The sequence below is a fragment of the Lepidochelys kempii genome, chromosome 10 (assembly GCF_965140265.1).
Source record: "Lepidochelys kempii isolate rLepKem1 chromosome 10, rLepKem1.hap2, whole genome shotgun sequence".
NCBI lineage: Eukaryota > Metazoa > Chordata > Testudines > Cheloniidae > Lepidochelys > Lepidochelys kempii.
The window spans coordinates 11,555,166-11,561,266 of record NC_133265.1 but is presented as its reverse complement, the minus strand read 5'-3'; the positions used below and the strand labels follow the sequence as shown (position 1 = coordinate 11,561,266).

General features: G+C 45.3%; 1 long non-coding RNA gene across 1 annotated transcript; it reads right to left on the bottom strand.

Moving 5' to 3' along the window:
* Positions 1 to 2,325: 2,325 nt before the first annotated feature.
* LOC140918178 (uncharacterized) lies at positions 2,326 to 3,664 on the bottom strand. Its single transcript, XR_012161100.1, has 3 exons — positions 3,332 to 3,664; positions 3,063 to 3,105; positions 2,326 to 2,703 (listed from the first exon to the last, which is right to left on the bottom strand). It is a non-coding gene; the product is annotated as an uncharacterized lncRNA (long non-coding RNA).
* Positions 3,665 to 6,101: the final 2,437 nt, after the last annotated feature.

Here is a 6,101-nt window from a genome sequence, read left to right as displayed (position 1 = left end):
CAAACAAAACAGACTTCTCCTCAAACTTCTGTTTAAGGTGGTGTAATGGCTGCTTGAAGACCGTCTGGACTCACTAACTTATCCACCCCTTCTCCCTGGCAGAGCTGCATGGATGGGCCCTGTGCATTCAGGCAGACGATAAAACCGAGTCATGCTCCACATTATGTGTTGGGAGGAACAGGTTGGAGGCCCCTGCTCCACAGAAATAGCATTTTGCCCCTCTGATGAGACATTTGCAAGGGGATGGCTCCTGTCCCTCCCGTTCTGTAAAAGGAGACGGACAAGAGCTATATGTAATGGCCCCTGAGCTGGCGCGCGTGACTTAGAACACGTCACTCCCAAACTTTGTAACATCCACTCATTCTAGGTGCCCAACTTGAGCCTGAGTCCAATTTTCAGAGCACCTGCAACTGCCACTAACTGCACCTGACAAGTGGGGCACACAAGTTTTGAAAATATGGCCCTTTGCCTCTCTTCACACTCCCCCCCCAACCAAAGCGACCAGCTCCCTTTGCCAAAAGATACCTAGAATTGCTCCTTCCAGCTGAGCTTCTCCATCTACAAAGCTTTATTCTGACAAATACTTAACCCTCACTGTACGGTTCTCCCAGGGGATTGTCCCTGAGCATAGAGCTGCACTTTGCACATTGTTGCATGAGTAGACAGTGTAGAAGTGTGGATCAAGGATTCGAGCCCTCCCTCCTGGGAAAGGGCAGGGCAGTGCTATTGGATAGGTACAGCCTCGTTAAAGGTCATTGTGCAGGTGGCATTCTCACATTCTGAGCCCTGGTGGGAGACATCAAACTCGGTAAAATATTTACACAGTGAACCACACAGGCTCTTGCTCTCGTCAATGATTTCTCCTCACACTTTCCAGTGGAAGCCAGAAATTCACTCACTCTGAGATGAGCTCAGGTTTAATCATCTCAGATGGGGGGGAGGGGCAGGGGGAGGTAGAGGACACAGGCACTTCATCTCCAGGCAAAACAAGTGCTTTCACTAGGGCCCACAATGAGATGAAATGAAGCAAAGCTGGCAGTTGTTGAGGATGGGAAGGAAGCTAGTCCTGCCTAGAGACTAATCCTGCCAGGTTATTTGAAAGGCAACATAGGGAAGCTGGCACTGTATCTATGTATTGATACAGTCAGGGATGGGTGGCCTTCTGGAAGAGTTACACTATACAGCCATAGCATACTCATTAATGCTGTCCCAGCTCAACTTGCTCTCCTAATAAGATTATTCCTAGCTGAGATCCAAGTACAAGGATACAGATTTCAATTATATTAACAAGCAAGAGCTGTAAAAAGAAAAGTTCACATCCCTCATCCAGATTCAGACTGACACTAGGAAAAGCAAAACATCTACCCCCACCATGGAAATTATCCTAATTCCAAAGAAGTCTCCAACAGAGGAGCAGTGTTCAAGAAAGCCAAATAGCTTTCAAGCCAAGCATAGCGTATGTGGCTGCTGCTTTCTACAGTGAGACACACACCAGCACAGGTCTGCCCAGAGATCGTGTCTTCGGATGTAGGAGTGACCCCCATTACCCTCCAAATCCTGATATTTGTTCAGGGACAAACACCAAAAACAGTCAGACTCCCTCATGACTTACCCCGGGGACTTGTAAAACAGCCTGGTTCAAAAGATTCTGCCTTAATTCTGAAGTCAAAGGATGTGTGGCACATGGAGTGAGTCATTTCTTGAGCATATGGCACCTGTTCCATAGGCTCCTTCATTTCCCTTTATTACAAGGGCTTCATGGCAGTCATGTTCTCCTTCCCACACCTTGCCCAGCCATTTCCATTGGCTAGAACTCTTTCCAAACCCAGCTCATACCACCTACTGATGTCAATTGCTAAATCAGTGAATAGCTGGTGTCTAAGGCAGAGGAGAAACACAGAAGTTTCCAGCCACAGGAGCTCAGGCTGTGGATGCTTAAGCCTTTCCCCACTGTTTCGGCTACCAAGTTCACCACCCCTTCTCCAGTCTCCAGAAACGGGGAGGCAAGACGGGAATAATTCCTATGGCCCATGTCATGTGCACTGCAAGGTACTGGGCTCCCCTTGAGTAAAATGGTTTAGTGGTGTGACATGTCCGCAGCCTGGGAGTTTGTGCTGCAATTCCTATCAGTTCCCCCAAGGTAAGCAGGGTTAGGCCACGTCACTACTTAAACGAGAAGGCTTCACCTTTCCAGGCAGTGGTGTTGATTAGTCAGGTGGCTGTAATCAGCCCTCTGGATCAGCAGTGGACCAGTGCTGCAGAATCAGCATGAGACCCCTGTCTTTTGGGCAAAAGGCAGAACTGTGCTCTGACAATTTGTATGCATTTAAGATGGTGCAGCACTACAGGTAAGAACAGGGGTAGTAATAAGAGTTGGTCAAAAGTTTTCAATGAGAATTTGCAGAAATTTTATTCAGTGGATTTAAGAAAAATGGCTGCTTTCTATGGAATTTTTTTTTTGGGGAGAAAGGAGTTGTTAAAAAACCTCACAAACATTTGAAAAATTTTAGCCTAAGCCCTGAAGTTCAGTTCAGAAAGGCCTCCGTGGGGTCACATCGGAGTTGTAATCAGGGTGCCCCATGCTCCCATTCTTCTCTACGGTAAGGGCCAGGTTCCCCAGCTGGCCTCACCACAGCATGTCACCCAGCACAGGAAGCATGGTGCATATCATGGAAGATGTAGCGTAGCCAGGGATCCCAGCCCCTAGAGAACACAGATAAGGCAGCTGAATTACCACTCCCGGGAAGCAGCATTTTCAGCCTTCAGTTTTTCCCTCACCGAAAAGCCACTTGAAAGGTTTTGGAAAAAGCAAGGGATTGGGGTTGTTAAGAAATCTATAGTAGAATTTCCCCACCCAGCTCTATTGTTAATAGTATTGTTCTGACCATATTCTAGCTTGGGTAAGGATACCCCACCTACTTCCACTCCCACAGCAACAGCACGGGGACATGGTATTTACTTCCTGCCCTAAACAGCTATTACACCCACCAACATTAGTTGCCCAAAGTGGAACACAGCTGCATGTCAGGTGTGGGGGCAGCGATCCCTGTACATTCCCTTACCTGCTTCACAGGCTGCAGGGCTGTTCCATGTCTGCAAAGACTCCTCAGATAATATAGAGGACAGAGAAATGCAAAGCATTAGTATCCCCAAACTCATGAGTTTATAGGAAAAGAGAAGCCTAATCCAGCCCCTCCTTGAAAGCTTCTGATCAGGCTCCAAGACACCACTGAAGTCAATGGAGTCTTTCCACTGACTTACAGAGGGCCTGAGCCCAAGCCCATTATCTCAACCCATCTGTTACAGGTGCCTTGCAATGCCAGGGACTGACCCTGTTCATCTGATGCACAGGTTGCTCCTGAAGCCCTGTCCTCGCAAGCAGCAGAATACCCAGACCGGAATCCAGTAAGCTCTCTGCGTCTGGGGGAGATCAGAAGTTGATTATTAACAGCAAGGGGCAGTATGGGGGAAAGAGGGAGGAGGAGGAGACTAGACAGGAGGAAGGGGAGGTAGCGGTAAGGGTGATCCAGGACATTCTATTGTGCCCTACAGCCAGAATCTCTCCTGGAAGCCCCGTTTCTTTCACCCAGGCAAGAAGCTGAAGAATCACATCTCAACGTAGGAGACTGCTGCCACCTGGTGATGACATTAAAGTACTGCATGAAAATCTCTCAGCTGATCAGATGCACACAATACAGACGTACCACCTAACTGAACCCAGTCTGATCACATACCTGCTTTCTCAAAGCAAATTCCACGGCTGTGGGGCTCTTGTGCTACCATTTGAGTTAGAAATTTTTTTTTTTACTAGATCGTTTCCATTACCAGATTACTCTGCCTTCTCCCTAGTACCATTTGCGATTCCTTCCCTCCTGCACAAGCACTCTGGAAGTCCCCATTTTTCTCCCTTCCCAGTAACCCCATCCTAGGATGCTGGAATTAGTTAGCTGGGATGAATGGCAAGAGCTGGCAGCACGATCATGAGTTTGGCTTTACTGTGGTTACCTGGATTTAATCTTTCCATACGCGTGGCCCTCAATTCACGCAGCAGTCAGGGAGTAGAAGACAGACAGTAACTAGTAATAAAACCCTCAACGAAGACTGACAGGAGTAGACAGATCAACCAAAACTGCCGTACAGGAAGGAAAAGGATTCATTTTGCTGTTGTGATCAGAGGATGTTACAGATGAACTGCAAAAAACCAAACACACACCACCTATTGGCTACTCTGCAGCCAGGTAAGGAGGGAGAGAATTCAACTACAAACTGCCCCAGTCAGCTTGCCTTCAGGTGGTGTTTTTATGGAGCAGTTTACATTCATTTTGTAGTCTTCTGAAGGGGTCTGTGAGGGTCTAACATGGGATTTCCCCCCCCCCATTGTATTCGTAAATATGGGAATGCGTACAGTCAAGTTTGACCTTCACCAGTAAAGTTAACCCTTTATTTGATGCGGTTCAAGCACACTACAGTGAAGAACAGCGTGATAGTGAGTTTTGGAAAAATCATAAAATTCAGTCCCGACTGACATGTTCAACACGTTAGCTGGACAGTTCCCGTAGCACAGTATGAAGATTATTTAAGAGTGTGGTGGGCGGGCACATGAGCGCACCCCCACCCCCTATCACCAGTTTTGCCATTTCACCTGGGCACTTGTTACACCTGAATGTGACAAATGGTCAAAGAAAGTGCTGTGCAAGACAGTGACCAGAAATACTCACTAGCAGTTTTCAAAACTCAGTGAATCCAGTATTTTTCCTTCCAAATGCCCAACAGCAGACTCTTCAGGAGAGATTAAAATTTTAAACTGTATTTAAAGGATCACCTTGATTTAGAATTTTCCCTTTACCAGGAGGAAAAAAACCCAAACCTTTAGTTGGGTCTTTCAGCCTCTTCAGAAATGTTATACACCAAATTGCAGAAGAGAGTCCACATTTGGAACCCTGATATAACTCCCTGAGACAGATCCAGGATTTCTAATGGCCATAGTAGCAGATTCAAAACTGTATCCTCCACAAGGCACAAATTCTGGAACACTTGTGCACATGCTTAACTTTACCAGTTAAAACATATGGTAGCATTACCACAGGGGTTCTAAACTGGGGGTCAGGACCTCTCTGGGGGTCATGAGGTTATTACATGGGGGGATCATGAGCTGTCAGCTTCCACCCCAAACCCCACTTTGCCTCCAGCATTTATAATGGTATTAAATATATTTTTTTTTAAAAAGTGTTTTTATAAGGGGGAAATCACACTCAGAGGTTTGCTATGTGAAAGGGGTCACCAATACAAAAGTTTGAGAACCACTGCATTAGCAGGATCAACACAATGTACAATGTTGTGTATACTTAGCGGTATAGTAACAGGCAAAATGTCAAAATTAAAGCAAGAGATTCTACCAATAAAAGAAGGTTACAAAATAGAACAGTGCTATGTAGTTTCATTTGTTTATTTTAAAACATTAAACCCAAGCTGAATAGAAACCACAAGTTACATTTAGGGTTTTTTTTTTTTTTTTAGTATTTTTCAGAACAAAAATTACAGTAAAAAATAGCTACGGTACAATCAAAACTACCGAAGAAAAAGGAAAGATACAAAATGGGCTCACTCCTCAGTTTAACCCTCACAATTTAAAAACATTTTAGGTAAGTGCAGGAATACTTGAAAGGAACTAGCAGGTCCAAAGGTTTAAAAAAAGTATATATTTATATATTATACATATATGTATATAAAGTGGTACGATATACAGCCATTATGGTTAAGAATAAGAACAAAAGAATTACAAAAAGGCCAGTTACATGTTCACCAGTAAGTTTCCGTGCACAGTGTCAAAAACAAATTAAAAGCTTCCCTCTTAAAGATGATAGAGAACTAAACCCACAGGGACTTCCCAGCTCACGCTTGCAAACAAGGGACGCGAGGAGCGTGATGCAACAGCTGGGCCACTAGGGTTTGATCCAAAGATGACTGAAGCCAATAGGAGTCTTTCCATTGACTTCAGCTGCCTTTGGATCTTGGGCCTTTGGAGACATCTGCTGGTTGATTCGGAATGGGAACGTGGGAGGGAGAGAGAGTTTGGAATTTTACGAGGAGAAATTCGGTAC